The 19,042-nt window shown below is 43.2% G+C and overlaps 1 protein-coding gene across 21 annotated transcripts in view; it reads right to left on the bottom strand.

The window, feature by feature from the left end:
* Window positions 1-19,042, bottom strand: part of ZNF618 (zinc finger protein 618) — a 279,775-nt gene that overhangs the window by 171,351 nt on the left and 89,382 nt on the right. The window lies entirely within an intron of this gene.

Below are 19,042 nucleotides of genomic sequence, written 5' to 3'. Positions count from 1 at the left end.
CCTAGTGAAATTTTTTTTCCTAACATTCAACCTAAACTTCCCGCACTGCAACTTGAAACCATTGCTTCTTGTTCGGTCATCTGGTACCACTGAGAACAGTCTAGATCCATCCTCTTTGGAACCCCCTTTCAGGTAGTTGAAAGCAGCTATCAAATCCCTCCTCATTCTTCTCTTCTGCAGACTAAACAATCCCAATTTCCTCAGTCTCTCCTCATAAGTCATGTGCTCCAGCCCCCTAATCATTTTTGTTGCCCTCTGCTGGACTCTTTCCAATTTTTCCACATCCTTCTTGTAGTGTGGGGTCCAAAACTGGACACAGTACTCCAGATGAGGCCTCACCAATGCCGAATAGAGGGGAATGATCACGTCCCTCGATCTGCTGGCAATGCCCCAACTTATGCAGTCCAAAATGCCATTAGCCTTCCTTGCCAGAAGGGCACACTGTTGACTCATATCCAGCTTCCCGTCCACTGTAACCCCCAGGTCCTTTTCTGCAGAACTGCTGCCTAGCCATTCGGTCCCTTGTCTGTAGCAGTGCATGGGATTCTTCCGTCCTAAGTGCAGGACTCTGCACTTGTCCTTGTTGAACCTCATCAGATTTCTTTTGGCCCAATCCTCTAATTTGTCTAGGTCCCTCTGTATCCTATCCCTACCCTCCAGCGTATCTACCACTCCTCCCAGTTTAGTGTCATCTGCAAACTTGCTGAGGGTGCAGTCCACACCATCCTCCAGATCATTAATGAAGATATTGAACAAAACCGGCCCCAGGACCGATCACTGGGGCACTCCGCTTGATACCGGCTGCCAACAAGACATGGAGCCATTGATCACTACCCATTGAGCCCGACGATCTAGCCAACTTTCTATCCACCTTATAGTCCATTCATCCAGCCCATACTTCTTTAACTTGCTGGCAAGAATACTGTGGGACTTGTTGCCTCTTACTACTCATTGCTTAAGAGGAATATAGGATGCCCCCCTAAGATGCATGGGATGCACGGTCCCAAAAGGCTGCATGCTTTGCTTGATATATATATATTCAGAGAGTTTGAGGCAGCAGATTGTGATCATGAAACAATCAAACATGCATACAAATAGGCAAAAGGAGCCTAAAAAGGCAGTTGCTGAGACAAGAATGGAGGCTGAAAAGGAAACAAAGAGAAAGATGGTGGAAGATGACAGTAGGAAATTGGTTGGCAAAAAACGGAGTGAAACACAAGAAGTGAAGAACTTTTTGTGTGATGGATGGGAACTGTGTGGTGACTAACCCTAAAGAGATGGTAAAAGAATGGAAAAAATATTTTCAAAACCTGTTAAAATAAGGAGAGAGAATTGTAAGTGCAAGAACCGTCACAAATTATCGGGAAGCCTCAAAAGGTATCAATCTCTGTAGAGATAGAAGAAACATTAAATAAGATGAAGAATGGTAAAGCAGCTGGTGAAGATGAGATAACTGTTGATGTGATCAAGGTACCTGGAGATACTGGAATCACATGGCTTCATATATTATGTGTTTGCTAAGATCACACAAGCATATCAGAAAACTGGAGAATGGGATCGATTGGGCCCCTTTGGAAGGGTAAGAGTGATGTAAACAATCCAAACTCCTATCTGGGGTCACCCTGCTAAGTCAGCCTCTCAAAGTCTTAAAGCTCTGGTGGCAAGGCTGAGGTGGGTGAAGGAAAAATACAGAAGAAGAGCAATATGGCTTAGGAAGGAAAGAAGTACTATTCATGCAATATTTGCAACGAAACAGAGAGAATGATAAATAGAGGACGTAACTGCTATGTAGTATTTATTGATCTTGAGAAAGCATATGACTTGGTTCAGCGGGAGCTGGTGTTTGGATTATTGAGATGGGGTGGGAGGGGGAAGTCAAAAAGAGGAGATGATAGAGCACCTGTATCGAGGGTCAAGAGCAAAGGTGGTAACAATATATGGAATTTAGGAGAGTTTTGAGGTGATGGTGAGATTGAGATAAGGCAGTGTGCTGAGTCCACTTCTCTTCATCTTAGTTATGGAGTTAATTAGTAGGACCACCAACCCTGCAGAGACATGGCAAAAAATAACGTATGCTGACAATCTGGTCCTTGTGGCTGACATCAAAGAGGAATTGGTAAATACGGTATCAGGGTGGGCATCTGCATTTGAAGACCACGTTTTGAAGGTAATTCAAAGAAAACTGAATTTATACAAGTAAGAAAGTTGGAAGAAGAGCTATTGTCTGAAGTTTCAGAAGAGAAGCAAAATTAGAAGAAAAAAATTGTCTACTTGGGAAGAATGCTTAGTGCCATTGGAGAGACATCTGGAGAACTGAAAAGAAGAACCAAATGTGCATAGGCAACAGTGAAAAAGATGGCAATAAATACTGTGACACTGGTAATTTGGTAACAAACAGAAAGGAAAATTGTATATCCTGCATGCATTTGTCCCTGCCAGCTCAGGGGTTTGGAAAAAGCAGGTCTTAGGAAGATGGGAAAAAAAGATACATGCAATGCTCTTGGATTCTCCTGTTGCTTCGACAGATGAGTGTTCAGCTGGTGTTGACTTAAGTTCTGGGTGTATTAGTTTTTATGGCGTCTCACATGGCAAGCGAATCCGATCCTGGATTTGCAAATGCAGCAGAATGTTTTGCAAGTATAGTTGTTATTACGGGGAGGATTTGAGGTACTGGTCTTCCAACGTGTTCTCTTCTCCTGTAGAGACCTCACATACACGACTCCTCAATAGTGGACAGGGACTGATGGAACACACCTCTCCATTGTGACAGACCCAGCCCAGTGGGGTACAGGAGTCTGGTAGAGGGCAAATATACTGGTCACTGGATGAGTAGTTTTCTGTTCCCTGAGTGACCAGAGAAGGGGCTGCACTAGAGTAATCAGGAACCTGCTAGAACCAGTTAAGGCAGGCAGGCTAATTAGGACACCTAGAGCCAATTAAGAAGAAGCTGCTAGAATCAATTAAGGCAGGATAATCAGGGCACCTGGGTTTTAAAAGGAGCTCACTTCAGTTTGTGGTGCAAGTGTGAGGACCTGGGAGCAAGAGGCACAAGGAGCCGAGAGTGAGAGGGTGTGCTGCTGGAGGACAGAGGAGCACAAGCATTATCAGACACCAGGAGGAAGGTCCTGTGGTGAGAATAAAGAAGGTGTCTGGAAGAGGCCATGGGGAAGTAGCCCAGGGAGTTGTAGCTGTCATGCAGCTGTTACAGGAGGCACTATAGACAGCTGCAGTCCACAGGGCCCTGGCCTGGAACCCGGAGTAGAGGTGGGCCCGGGTTCCCCCCAAACCTCCCAATTGACCTGGACTGTGGGTTCTTCCAGAGGGGAAGGTCTCTGGGCTGTTCCCCGACCCACATGGTGAATCTCTGCGGCAAGAAAATCCGCCAATAAGCGCAGGACCCACCAAGATAGAGGAGGAACTTTGTCAGACCATCTAGGTCAGTCCAGTGCAACAAGTTCCCAGGTTTTAGTGTCTATCTTGCATGCTTTGACGTTGGCCTTCAAGGTGTCTTTCAATCTAAGCATGGGTTGACCCTTAGAGCAGGTTCTCATGTTCAGCTGGCTGTAGAGGACCCCTTTTGGTATAAAGGAAAGAGCCATGTGTACGACATGTCTGACCCAGTGAAGTTGAGCCCTGATGACCATTTTTGCAATGCCAGAGATTTGGCACGTCTCAAGGACTGCAGTGCTGGGGATCCTGTCCTGCCTCTTGATGTTGAAGATGGACCTTAGGCAGTGAACCTGGAAGTTCTCCAAGTGCTTGATGTGGTATCAGTAGAGCATCCATGTCTTGCAGCTGGAAAGGAGTGAGGTGAGTACAACAGAATGATGGATTTTTACCTTGGTTCTGAGACAGACTCCACATTCCCTCCAGAGCCTACGTGGGAGCCTGCCAAATGCCAAGCTGGCCTTTGCCAGGCACTGAATGATCTCATCATCCACCACGGCATTACCGGAACGTGTGCTACCCACGCAGCAGAATTTCCTAACCAAGTTGACAAGTGCCTTGTCGATTATGACAATGGAATCATGGTGTTCGTAATGCCGGCAGTCTGGTGCTGCTTGGTGCAGGACCTCCCGTCTTTTTCAGGCTGATGGTAAAACCAAACCATTTTGAGGCATAGGTCCACAACAAGCTGAACGTCCTCCAGTGTGTGCGCAATGAGGGCACATTCGTCAGCAAACAGGAGCTCTCTTAATAGCTGTTTGATTACATTGGTACGCACCCTCAGTCACCGTCAATTGAATAGACCCCTATGCAATCTAAAGCAGATAGGTATGCCTCAGTCCAAGTCCTGTAATGCCAACAAGAGCATGGCTGAAAAGACAAGAGCAAAGAGCCGTGACTCATCCTTGTTTGGAGCCATTGGTGCCAGGGAAGGCTTCTGATGATTCACCACGCTCCATCATCCTGGCCATCATGCCACCATGAACTGAGTGGATGACAGCAATCATCTTCTCTGGGCAGCCAAATTTATGAAGGGGTTTCTACGGGCCCTTGTGATTCACCATGTCAAAGACCTTGGTCATGTCATCAAAAAACATGTACAGAACCTTGTTCTGTTCATGAGTCTTCTCTTGTATTTGTTGGGCTGCAAAAAAAAATCCCGTCCATGCTGCCACAGCCAGCACAAAAGCCACACAGTGACTCTGGATACACCAAGTCCACCAGCTGTGGGAGAAGCCTGTTGAGGACTGTGCAAGGATCTTCCCTGCTATAGACAACAGTGAGATTCTGCGATGGTTGACACAGGTAGATATACTCTTCTTTTTCTATGCATGGACTATGAAAGCATCCTTATACTCCTGGGGCACAGTACACTGTTCCCACAAAGTCTTGAAAAGACTGATGAGTTTCTGACCCAGTGGGCACCTCCACATTTGTACAGTTCAGCCTGAAGACTTGCCCATGTACAGCTGCTTGATGGCCTTAGTAATCTCCTCCAAAGAAGGGTCCATGGACAGCTCCTCCAGGACAGGATGTTGTGGAGTGAGTCGATAACTTCATCAGACATAGTGGATTGACAGTTCAGGAGACTATCAGTGCTCTGCCCAGTGAGAGAAAATACCACCTTTGTCTTTGAGCAGCCAGTTACCATCTGCTGTGAGGACAGGGGCTGTACCACTGGATTATGGGCCATACATAGCATGGATACCTTCGTAGAAGGCCTTCATGTCATGCTAGTCAGCTGCTTCCTGCAGTTCTAACGCCTTCTGCTCCCACCCGTCATTCTTCATTAGCCTCGGGTTTGTAGTGCACATGTCATAGAAAATAATATATTGAGGAGAATGTCCGGCAAGTGGAGGGTAGACAGAGTGCGCAAGGAAGAAATTAGGGGGAAGATGAACTTGGGGCTCTCAGGCTGGAGCGTGCACATTTGAGGTGAGCTAGACATGTGAAAAGAGTGGGAGAAGAACAATCAGAAAAGAGAGCCTGAGAGGACAGGGATAGCATGAAAGGATGTGGAAGACTGAAGATATGGTGGAAAGAGTCTGTCAAGAGAAGTCTGAAGAGAAAAGGACTGGAACACCTATGAACCTAGAAGACTGGAAGAAGTAACAAAGAATCCTGGGCACCTCCAACCCCAGGCAAAGAAGAAAAGGAGTTGAGAAACAGATATATATTATATATATTGTACTTAATTCTGGCCCTAAGAATTTACCTTCGTGAAGCTGTGCCAGGGAAGAATAGTGTTTGTCCACTCAGTAATGTTGCAGTGCCAGCACAAGGGAGAGATGATCGTTCACCTTGCTTCGGTTATTGTACACTGCGGTCTACACAAAGAATAGTTATTTGGGTTCTTTAATTTTTTGGCTGCAGAAGTGGATTTTTTAAAGGTATTTAGTATTCAAAGAACACAGTGTACTACATCAAAATAAGTTTTCAGAAAGGACAAATTTTGGGCCTCGATTGTGCAACAATGTCTAATAAATTTACTATACTGAACCTCTTGCAAACCTCCTAAGCCTAACAACTAACTTCTACACATGACTTTTAAAAGGTCCTGTGATCAAAAGTATTGGAAGCCAAATGCCTTTATGATTCTGAAGAGGATTTGGAAATGAAGTGATCAGGATTTTGCAATAAATTATATACAGTAAAAACACTGTCCCCTCATGTACTTGCTGAGTCTACATGACAGATGTTATTTCAAAAAGTGAAATTCCAAAGGAGAAAAAAATCTTACTCCATCTACTTCCTTCACTGACTTGCTTAGTGGTAGTTTTGAAGCAATGTACCAACACCCTTTGATTAGTATGTACGCCTTTGCCAACCATGACCCATGAAGATTGACTCCGTCTCTGAACAGCTCATTTAGAATTTCCCAGTATGAAAATACAGACAGTGGAAGACTGGATGTCTCAAAGGATCAGGAATGAGAAAGGGAGTCTTTGATTTCTAATTTACTAGTTTCAGCCTGGCCCAGTTCAGCAGAGATTAAAAATTCTTAGAATCTAGTGGCTATTTGTTGGTCTTAATGAAGTTAACTTGGGAGTCCTCAGTTTTTATCCCAGTTAATGGATGTCCAGTTCACAAAGCCACTGCTACAAATAGCACTACCTGGCAGTATCCTTGGTGGTGGTTTGTGTAGAGCAGCCAATGACTGAATAACCCATGGAGAGGAACTCTTATGAACCCGAATGGTGCTCTCTATGCTGGTGCGGGAGAGCCTTGGTGATGTAGTATGGCAAAACTTGTTTCAGATTTCAGACACAAAATAATTTTTAAGTATCTCCCTGTCTAGGGATTTACTGTCTTCCCCCATAACTGTGGTATCTGGGCACTGACAATGGTCAAGACAGTGACTGGTTATGCAAACACAGAAACCCTTGTGTGCTGTTTAACAGTTCTTGCACAGCCTGGGACATCACTGGCTTTATTGAAAGGTCAGTGGTGGCCACGACAAGTTATCCTTAGCTCTTTTTGAGAGGGATATGTACTAGTTACCATTTACTACTTCCACCTCAACAGTCCACAAAAGAGTGGGCAAAGGGAGCTCAAGTCCGCCATCTCATTGGAAGACTGGCACCTTACAAAGTTAGAAAATCTGACTCTGTAGCTAGTAAAATCAATCTGTAACCCAAAAGGCAAAGCGAACGCAGGATCCTTCTCCAATTACTGACATCTGTAATTATTTAACTGAGGTCAAATCATTTTAATTTTCTTTCACCGATAACAAAAACAATTGGTATCTGCAACATAGGATGGCCTCTCCATCCCAATATGAATTCTGGTTACAATCCTTAAAGTGGCCATAATACACCTTTTCCAACAAGAAACGCACCTACAGAATCTAGCGTTTCTTCTGTGCCCTAAAGAAAAAATAAATCAAATCCCAAAACACTTTACCTATGAGGAAACAGCCACAACAGAAAAAGGTTAGACATTTAAACAGTCACGTCAAATAAGACAGAATGAGCAAAACCAACCCCTTGGGCTGAACCCAAAGCTTCGAAGAAGCTACTCTAGGGAAGATTTTGGCACAGTTCAGCCAAGTATATTTCCATCCTATAGAATGAGGATTCATTTGTGCGGATGCACATGCACAAGCTCTGAACAGAGACAGAATGACTAAGTTGTCCCTAACTGTATTTTAGGACTTGTCCAGATGGAGAGCTGGTGTGTGACAAGCTGGAGGGTAAATCTAGAGCCTGCCATCCACTAACTGGCCATCTGGACCCTCGCTAATGCACACTAAAAGCACTCTAGTGAGCACTGGCCTCCGTTTGGTCGATCTGCACTGGAACAGTTAGTGCATGGCACACTAATACAAACTGTAGATTTACACGCTAGCTTGCTGCATGCTAACTCTTCATCATCTAGACAAGCCCTTATTTAAACCTGATCATTAGGCCCTAATCCTGCTAACTCAGGTTTGTGTGTAACGTCACATGTGTGAGTAGTACCCCTTAGTTCAATGAGACTTCGCACATCAATAAAGTTAAGCATATGTGTAAAATTTTGCAGGAATGGGGCTTTAAAATAGCTAAGCTTTTTTTTAAAAAACTGTGGCTGTTTTAATAGTTACATTTCAGTGAAATGTTTCAGATGAGATCATTTTATTTTACAAATGAAGTGAAAATTAATGAGTGGTACCGATGCATGAGTAAATTAATGAGTGAACTGATGCAAAAAAGTTTACAGAAATTTTAATAAAAATCACAGCTCCAATAAAAGTGATGAGAAACTTAGGGCTAAAAATCAGCTGCCTGACATGTGGCAACTAATTCACTGCCATTAATACTATACAGGCATACAGAATTTTCAATATAATTTTCCTGATTTTCCAAAGAGCTCAGCAACCAGTAGCTCCCACTGAAAAACAAGTGGATGTCAGACTCTGGAAAAACTGGACCAAAATTTCTAGAGAATTAAAACCAAATTGTTCACATGTGGGAGGCGGATGCACAGAACATATAAGCTCCTGGGCACAAACCAGCTTTATGCAAAATTTAATGAAAAACAGATTTAACCCTCTGGATGCTGCAGACATTTAGGCACGCATTCTCCTAAGCATTTATTTGGCCGCCTCTCTGGAAAATGACGGCTATATGACTTCAGCAAAAAGGATTTACAATGGTTTTTGCAAGTTATAGCACAGTTCTAAATAGAAGAGGTTTAAAATGCAACCTTCAACAGGATTTGAATTCAACACCTTTCAAATACACAGTAAAGATGTTTTATACATTAAACCACATACACTATTTGCACCTATGGGAATTTAAAAGAACTCACAGAGCCCATATTGTTCAATGAATAATAATACGTTTCACTTCTATAGTGCCTATAATGACAGAATCCCAAAGCATTCCACAAATGTTCACTACTAATGTCTCATAATAATATATTATTATAACCAGTTTACACAGAGAGAAAAACAGGCAAAATGACATTAAGTGATCAAATGAGTCCATGCTAGGAACAGGATTAGATTCTAAGGTCCTGACCCTACAATATGATCAATACACTTAGTAAACTCCACAAAGGTGCAAGGAGCTGCCTGCGTGGCTCAGACTTAAGGATCAGTGCCCAAATATCCTTCATTTCAATCCTGTGTTATAACCTTTTCTGAATGAACAAGAAATACTGAAAATGATTATGTTTTTTTTTAATTATTACTATAATCACTGGCATGTCAAAGTGTATTGCCCTGTTATTAGCAAGTTCTCCATGAATGCTTTGATTCAACAAAAAATGAGAAGACGGTGAAGAATTTTCCTACCTTATAGCTATAAGCATCTCCATACATTTTTGTGGGTGTGATCTTAGTGTGATTAGCTTTGTACAAAACCACACATGGAATGAAAGTTACAATGCTCGTTGTCATCAGCATATTAGCTCTGATTCCCTTTTGAATCTGGCTCTGCACAGACAGTAAAGGAGCTTCGCTAACTTGGCATCAACTCAGTACCATAATTCTCCATCAACATTATTTTCCAATGCTCTACTTTTTCCCCTCATACATATGGTAAGAAGGCAGTTTGTGGACTCAGCATATTGGTCTCTTGTGAATAATTGCCTAGGTACTAAAAAAAGAAAAAAACCTATCATACCACAGCTAGGCAGCCACTACCTTGCAATATTAAGTGGACGTATTCTAGTCTCCTGGGATTCCCCTAAGTTCGTAACCTAAAAAAGGTTTTGAAAGAGGACATTTAGAAGACAAATACCTCCAAACTTCCTGCAAGCCTATACAACGGTGACCCCAAGGCTTACTCACTGTCACTAGTGAGCCAACCCCAACCTCTTTGCAAATTAACAAAGAGGTATCAAAATATCTTGAAATGATAAGAAAGGTTTTGTGTCTAGATATGTTGCTTTTTCCCTTTGTTTCTCCCCTACACCAGTTAAAATGAGCATTAAGGGATATAATTATGTTGTTAGCTTAATTGCCTATTTAAAGCAGAATCTACAGGGGTTTACTGCAAGATTTGAAAGGGGTGGGGGAAAGGAAATTGGGATAATGGAAACAATTTTAAAACAATCTCTGATGGGAGAGAGTAAGTTTGGGGCGTCAGGTGGGGCTCCTGACACAGCCCCAGAGTTGCTTTCCAGTGAAAGACTACGAAAATGCATGATGTCAGGCCATTTCTCATCAGCAGAGTCTAATTTTGGAGAATTTGACCTAATTAATAATTAAACACAGGATAGTAGCCGTTATCCCATATATGTACAGCACTCTAGAGACCAGCAGAAAGGGAAAACTCTCCACTTCCAGGCCAAACAGCAGCTTCACCTGCTCAGAGGGGCGTAGGAAAGGAAATGAGATACCCACCAGGCCCTTGTTCCCTTAGCCTGTTTGTCTTCGACAAGAAACTAGAGCCAACATGTTAATGCTGAAGAGGATGGCCCATGTGCTTATAGACCAACTCATCTTTCCCCTCATGCCTTGAATACTGAACAGTTTACGGTAAATTACTGTATTTAAAAAAAAACCTCCTAAGAATAAGAAGATGTCCATGTTTGTAAAGCCTCATTAAATTAATTTTATGCCAGACCAAAAAAGCACAGAGCAGGCTCTTCTCAAGCAGAGCAGAGCAGAGGGCAACACGCTTTGGAGGCTACAAGAATCAGCTGTTCAGTTTCTTGGGCTCACTCCCTTTTCATTCTCTCTTTCTAACTGCGCCACATATTTCCATGCAGAGGAGCTCCCATTCAGGAGTCAATGAATAATAGTTTCCACCCTCTCCCCTAAACACCTTTAATTTCCACATCCACATTTGCTCCCCTCTTCCTGTGGAGAGAAGTAACTCCTGCTGATACTATCTCCACTCTTTAAAACACTGAGACACTTCAGAGAAAACCTTTTGGAGTCTGATTTCTAATTACTACAGATTTAACGTTCTCAGGGTCTCTCTAGCTTGTCAATCCTAGAATTAACCTCACTGCTTCACTGTGCTTCCTTCTCCCCTCCCCTCCCCTCCCAGCCTCATTGCTTTATTTAAACTATGGCTCTAACCGAAGCTAAATACCATACTCTAAACTACAGTTTGACTCAAATTCAGTTCTGCAGGTTTTCTGCAATTTTCCCATTCAGCATTTACAATGGAGTTAGAGTGTGCTTGAGGCACACAATTCAGAGGAAAAAATTCCACTGCTACATTTATGAGGTTGCACTGCATGTATGACCCAGCACGGGAAAACTCTCAAAAATCTAATAAAGACATGAAGGAAACACTGCTCTGCTCCTATATAGATTGATCACATCTTCATCCACAGCATTTATTCAGAAATATACTTACCAAGCTAAAATGAGAGTCGCCATTTTGTTGTTCTTCCATCAAGAGAAACAAAATGGTGATACAGAAAAGGAATCTGCCATTCCATCCAAACTGTCTTTAATATTCTCGAAGCACATTCTCCCTCTCTCAAATTTATTCTCTTAAAAGCTATTTAAAAAATATGAAACAAATTTTTATTTTCAAAATAGAAGAATCATACAAATAAAACAGATGTTGTTTTTCTACAACTCTTTCCATACCCTAGGATTTTACACCGAGATGGAGGTGGGGAATTCAGAAACAGTATCTTTTTGGCTTGTCCAATTCCATAAAAGGAGAACAAAACATTCCTGGGCCAACTCTCAGTGTACTTAAAACCACAGAATTAATATTTTCAGCACAAAGTTATCTCCCCAGATCTGCTGGGAAACAAATACTGTATAGGCAAACATTCATATTGCAGAAGTTCCTAACATACTAAGGAGGGTATGTATAATCCAGGAAATAGAGATTGCAACCAAAGAAGAAGCCACCCTGGATCAGCTACCTAACAATAGGGAAGTAGTACAATGTGAAAGTAACAGGACTCTTGGTAACAGTCACTATGAGGCACCTAAATTCACAATAATAAGGGGATAGGTTTCAAAAACGCAGCAGTACATGGATGCTAGATTTAAGTAAAAACAAATCTGCAGAAATTAAGAAATCTGGGAAGTAAAGTAGAATGAAAAAGTATGGAGATCCACCAGTATGGAAGGAAGATGGCAAATCCTAAAACATCATCATACTAGGGGCAACAGATTACAATTACCGGTACGCTAAAAAAGAAGAAAACAGAAACAAGAATTGTTTACAAGACACTGATCAAAAATCTGAAGACAATACTGTAAACATAACAGGGGAGCGGTAACCAAAAGTATTTACATTAAAAACTATATTGAAAGAACATTGAGACGGCAAAGTCAAGCGCTCAAAAGTTAGGAAATTCCAGAATTAAGGCTGCCTGTGTCATTTCATTTTAGCCCCCTTGTGCACATGCATTATGACAACACAGTCTTTAATGACACGATCACTTACTATTTTTTACACAGAACCAATGCCTCAGTCAGTGTTCAGTTCTTTAAAAAGCAAACTAAAAACAAATACAAAAAAAAAAAAATACAAAAAAAACAACCCTCACAGAAATTCCATCGTGTGGAACAATACCAGCCCTCACATTGGTGCACCTCAGAGTAAGAACTTCAGATCCACACAGAACAGAGCTGTAATTTGTGTTAAAGGAGTAACTGGTAGGAGTAGTATGCCATTATCCTCTACATGAAGAAGTCATGGAGGTAGATTGGACACAATGTTGCCAGTGGGTTCACAGATATTTGCTGACAGTAGAAGAACACTGAACCGTGAAAATCCTGAGTCCTATTCCAAGTTCCGCAGGAGAATTGGCTCAAATGGCTACAGACCCTACTGTTTTCTGTCCTCCTGCTCCACTGTTCCCAGACTCTTTCTGTTACACACACCCCACCCTGCCTCTCACCCCTACGTGTTCAAGTCAGGTTTCTTTCTTCTCCACACTGCCTGGGTGCCAGCAAGGGAGGAAGTGGGATCACTAAGAACACAAAAGAGGAAGTCTCCTTAGCTGTCAGAAGAAGCAGTTGCAGGGAACAATGCTGATCAGCTCCTACAGCCCTGGCATGGAGCACGCCCAGTACAGATGGAACCTTTGGAGATTTTAAGATGCCTCTACTGAGCATGTGCAAATAGTGATTTTTCAGAGGGTTATTACTGAGCCAGATTTGGATGCATTTTCACAGGAACACAAAAGACACTTCTCTCATCTCAGGGTGTTCCTCTCCTCTCCAAAGGAATTTCAAGCCCTTGCTTCAAGCTATGAGGGCTCTGTGAAACAACTATAAGCGTTTTTAACATGGCCAAAACAACATAATTTTCTCAAACCTCATTATCAGAAAGGGCAGAAGTATTTTTGCTGAAAATCAGCCTGAGGTTGACACCTGGCTTGGAAAATTTCTGCCAAACTTGAACAGTTTGTGCTGAGTTATAAGCAGTAGAAAAACAGGGTCTTCTAATGGAACATGTGAGGCAGATACAGCATGGGGGATAACTGGCTTGGCAGCAGTCTGGGAGTTTTGCTGGATCACAACCTCAACATGAGTCAGCAATGCAACGCTGTTGCAAAAAAAGCAAATGCAATGTTAGGTTGTGTTAAGTGAGGCGTAATATGGAGGTGATAATATCACTCTACTCAGTCAAAGGGGACGTGGCATAAGGGAATTTTTGGTGGGGGATGGAGGAAGGCTGAGGCAAGAAGGATTGTTTTGTGTTTTTTTGTTTTATAAATACACCAGAGGAAAAAGAAATGTCACCCTGTGCAGTAATATGGCTCTTCGAGTAGTGGCCCTAGGGGTGCACCACTCCAGGTCCGCATGCGCCTCCCGAGCCCTTGATCAAAGATTTTTAGCTAGCAGTGTCCATTTGGCCTGCACATGCGCCCTATGCCTCCTTGTGTCGGATACCAAGGCTATATAGGAGTGCGCAGGCGAATTGCCCTCAGTTCCTTCTTTACCCAGTCATTCCCTAGGGAACAACCGAAGCAAAGGGGAAGGCGGGCGAGTAGTGGAGCACCCATAGGGATATACAGCTCAAAGAACTACAGTTACTACACAGGGTGAGTAACATTTCCTTGTTCTTCGAGTAGCATGCCTATGGGTGCTCCACTCCAGACAACTCCCAGGCAGTATCCCCTGAAGGAGGAGGGAGCTTCGGAACAGCGTCCAGAACTGAAGACAGTACTGCAGAGCCAAGTGCCCCATCGGATCTGACGGCACGGAGCAGAGCATAATGCTTTCAAAACGTGTGCGCTGAGGTCCAAGCAGCGGCTATAAATATCTCAGATACTGGAACATTCTTCAAAAATACTGTGGATATCGTCGATGAATTGGTTGAATGTGCTCCCACCCTCGGAGGGGGGGCATGGGCTGAGCACCTGCAGACTCATAACAGGTATAGATACAACAACCCGATATCCATTTCAAAAATCTTTGAGTAGAGATAGGAGCCCCCTTAGACCTATCTGCAAAGGGAACAGAGAGTTTAGGCAATCTCCTAAACTGCTTAGTCCTATACAAGTATAAGGCCCTTTTAATGTCCAGAGTATGGAAATAGAATTCCTGTTGAGAAAATATGAGGTTTCAGAAAAAATACTGGTAGGTGAGTAGACTGATTAAGATGAAGATCCGATGAAACCTTTGGGAGAAACCTAGAATGTGTACGTAAAGTGACCTTGTCATTAAAGAACATAGTAAAGGGGGGAATCTGTCATAAAGGTGCCAATCTCCTCGACCATGTGGGCCGACGTGATGGCATCTAAGAAGGCTGTTTTCATAAAATGAAGTAGGGAGCAGGTTGCCATTGGTTCAAATGGCGATCTCGTGAGTTGGTTGAGAACCAGATTGATGTACCAAGATGGGGTTGGGTGTCTAACATGGCAGAAGATTACCCAGACTCTTAATAAATCTGGAGGATACTGGGTGAGCAAAAAATGGAGGATGAAAGGTTGAAATGGTGGCTATTGACCGAACCAATGAATAAACTGGATGTCTTCAGATTCAGCAGGTAATAGAGGATGAGGGAAAGGGAAACCAATTCAACCCTGAGCTAGTGACGACCGCACCAATGAACAAATCTCTTCCATTTCTGCAAGCAGTGCAGGCTGATATTTTTCTGTTTAATATCATCTGCTGCACATTCGTAGAGTAGGAAGTCTCTACTCCTGAGAATCACCCAGGAACCATACCCTGAGGTGTAGAACTGCTCGGGTTGGGTGAAGTGTGTGACCCACATATTGAGATAGGAGATGAGGAATGGTCATGATCCTGATCAATGGTTGGACACAGAGTTGAAGCAGGTATGGGTACCACACTTGCCTCGGCCAAGTAGGTACTCTGAGGATAACTCTGGCCTTGTCCCGCCTGATCTTGTTCAGCACCCTTATAATTAAGGATCCTGGGGGAAAGACATAGAATGGACACTTCTTCCATGGTAAAGGAAGGCATCCCCCAGAAAGCAGTGACTGAACTCTCCTTGTGCCCCTCCCCGCCCTTGAACAGAAGACCGAACCCTTCCTGTTCTCAGAGGTGGCAAAAAGATCACTCTGTGGCAGTCCCCATCTCTGGAATATGCTGAGTGTCCAACTCCCATTTGTAGTCATGAGAGAAGGGTCTGCTGAGGGCATCTGAAGTGGTGTTCTGGAAGCCAGAGAGATAGACTGCTGAAACCTGGATATGATGGGCTATATACCAGTTCCAAAGCTTTATGGCTTCGGTGCACAATGAGGGGGATCTTGCTCCTCCCTGCTTGTTGATGTAGGACATGCAGGACATATTGTCTGTCATGACCATGTCTGCTTTGCCATAGATAACCCTAATCCATTCACTGCATCCACCGACAGGGAGTTAGCTGGGGGATGGGAAAACAAAAAGTTGGAATCCTTAAGAGGCCCATAATACTTCTCATCAGCCCCTTTGCACGTTGGTGGAATAGTGGCAGGTGTTTGCCACACCACATTAGCCAGGTCCAGGAGTACCTCATTAATAGGTAATGCCAATTATTAACACTTCTGGGAGATGTGGAATTCCCTCAGGTAACCAACACACTTGGATCCCCATCACTCACTGGTATAATCTCCCAGCATGAGAGGCAGCACTTGAAGACTGGCGAACAAGGCATGCCCCACCAGGAGAAGACAAGTCTCGCAGAGTGAAGAGAGAGGGAAAAACACAATGCTCTCACCTAAAATGAACTATACTAAACACTAACACCAACTTTACAAGTACAAATTATCTAACTGCACAGAAGAAAGAGAAAGCCAAGAATGCTGTAGACAGACAAGCTGGGGTTCAGTCTCAGGCCAAGGCGGTAGAGAAAGAACTGAGGGCAATTCACCCACACACCCTTATAAAGCCTCAGAAGGCAAAGGGCGCATGCGGGGGACAAACAGACACAAACAGACACTGCTAGCTAGAAATCTCTGATCAGGGGCTCGGGAGACGCATGCACATCTGACGTGAAGTACCCCTAGGGACACCACTCAAAAAAGAAGTATTGTTTAGAGATTGAGTAGGCTCATTAATTAGGAAAATGGTTTCATAAATGGTGGTTCAAAAATGGCTTTCATGAACTCAGTGCCTACCTACCACAGTGATGAACACAGTACAGATGCTCCCTGGATTATGCAAGACCCGACTTACGCAAATTCGCACTTAAGGAAAAAGATCCATGAGCCAGAAATAGAATTTTCGAGTTGCGGAAATTTTTGCGTAATGTACGGGTATACGTTTCCGACTTACACACAATTTGAGTTACGCAAAGTTTTCTGGAACAGAACGATTGAGTAAGTCGGGGGGCAACTGTATTGTTTATTATTTGTACGAACAATCCCTGCTACAAAGAGTTTATAATCTAAGTCTCCTATTTAGAAAGCACTTAGGCATGTGCTTAAACCCATTTATTTCAGTGGTGTGGTTAGATGTTCGGCTGCGTGTGTGTGTTCTCCGTGTCCTGCCCCAGCTCTGCACAGACAGCCGGCACAGCAGACCTCAAGCGAACAAGACACATTAAGGCCTCTAGTACAAGGGCTTATGTCTCAGGCTCTCTTCCTACTACAAGTGGGATTTAAGCACAGGTTTAAGTGCTGTCCTGAATAAGGGTCTGAGGCCCCCAAATCATGCAAACTCTTATGCATGTGCTTAACTTCACATAGGTGAGTAAATCAGAAATCAATCGGACTATTCATGTGAGTAAAGTCAACTACTTGCATGGGTGATTGCAGGACTGGAGCCTAAATAGGGACAGGATGTCATTAGTGAGTGTAGAACACAATGCAAAGGACAGAGGGTGTCAGGGAGGCAAGGTTGCATGAATCAGCTGCGTGGAGGCTTTGTCTTTTTTTTTTTTTTTAAGAAGTGAAGAAGAAACGCTGAGGAATCATGAACCGACCACCCACCTGGTGACCTATTAAGAGTCATTATTAAACTGTTGTTCACTTATTTTATTTTTAAAACAAAACTATGTAACGTGTATGAAGGCTTAGCTAGACTGACTCCTTCCTAAAATCTCTCTTTAAGCAGGAAAAAAAGGGTTGGAAAATAAGGAAGCTTAAAAACAAAAACTAAAAAAGCTACTGACAGAGGTCCCACTTCAGCAAAGCATCTGCAGAAAAGGACCTAGCAGTTACAGTGGACAAGAAGCTGGATATGAGTCAACAGTGTGCTCTTGTTGCCAAGAAGGCTAATGGCATTTTGGGCTGTATAAGTAGGGGCATTGCCAGCAGATCGAGGGACGTGATTGTTCCCCTCTATTCGGCATTGGTGAGGCCTCATCTGGAATACTGTGTCCAGTTTTGGGCCCCACACTACAAGAAGGATGTGGAAAAATTGGAAAGAGTCCAGCGGAGGGCAACAAAAATGATTCGGGGGCTGGAGCACACGACTTGTGAGGAGAGGAGAGGCTGAGGGAAATGGGATTGTTTAGTCTCCAGAAGAGAAGAATGAGGGGGGATTTGATAGCTGCTTTCAACTACCTGAAAGGGGGTTCCAAAGAGGATGGATCTAGACTGTTCTCAGTGGTAGCAGATGACAGAACAAGGAGTAATGGTCTCAAGTTGCAGTGGGGGAGGTTTAGGTTGGATATTAGGAAAAACTTTTTCACTGGGAGGGAGGTGAAGCACTGGAATGGGTTACCTAGGGAAGTGGTGGAATCTCCTTCCTTTAAGGTTTTTAAGCACTGTCTGGGATGATTTAGTTGGGGATTGGTCCTGCTTTGAGCAGGGGGTTGGACTAGATGACCTCCTGGGGTCCCTTCCAACCCTGATATTCTATGATTCTATGAACATACCTAATAAGCATAGGATCGGTTTCATTGACTTGCAGAGACCTTGTACAGGCCTTCTGCACAAAGGTGAATTTCACCTTCGATGATTGATTAAATTTTTCTTTCATCGCTGTTTGTTCCATTTGCTATACACATAATAAATAAGAATAATTTTTATATGGTGTAGAAGTCAGACATATAGAATGGTAACTGCCAGGAGATCTCGTCTTTCCTTTGAGGATTTCCTTTGTTACAATTTTCCCCATACTTCCTTGTTTTCCATTACTTGAAGGGGACTATTAAGCCATTTAAAGTTAGGAATGCATGTCAGTGCTTTGCTGAATCAGGACCAAAGAGCAGGGAAGGGAAGCGTTGGAAAACGTCACACATTCAAATCTGTTGGTCTTGGAGAATACACATGCTAGGGGAATTAACTAACTAACGTAAGGACAACTTGCCTTACTCACCTAACTACTTCCACTGAAGTCAATGGCACTGCTGACTTGGAAAAGACAAGCAGGATTTCACTCCAAGTACGCTTGACAACTCTTTCTGAACAATCATGGAGTCCACTCGTGGTGGTAAGTGATGCTTATGCCTTGTGTAGAAGCTCTGCACATCACCCCTAGCGAACAGCAATAAGGCTTTGTAGGGGCTCGGATACACTGGGGAAAGGGGCTGTGTGTGCAGACGGAGAGAACCATGAACAAACAATAAGTGCCATGAAATCAGAACTCAATAAGGGTTTGTAAAGTTGCTGAGGATTAGGATCCATTATTTCTTCATTAAGTTCTTGTGAAGTGAATACAATTGTATATCTTGGAAACAATCCAATCATTAGTTGTTGAAAAAAAACCACACTGGGGTAGGATTTTCAGAAGCACTGGACTCAGGAACATGAAACCACTGCAAGTCGGAGGTCACTTAGGTGCTTT

This window comes from Chrysemys picta, chromosome 18, assembly GCF_011386835.1.
Source record: "Chrysemys picta bellii isolate R12L10 chromosome 18, ASM1138683v2, whole genome shotgun sequence".
Taxonomy (NCBI): Eukaryota; Metazoa; Chordata; order Testudines; family Emydidae; genus Chrysemys; species Chrysemys picta.
This window is presented reverse-complemented; position numbering and strand designations above follow the sequence as displayed.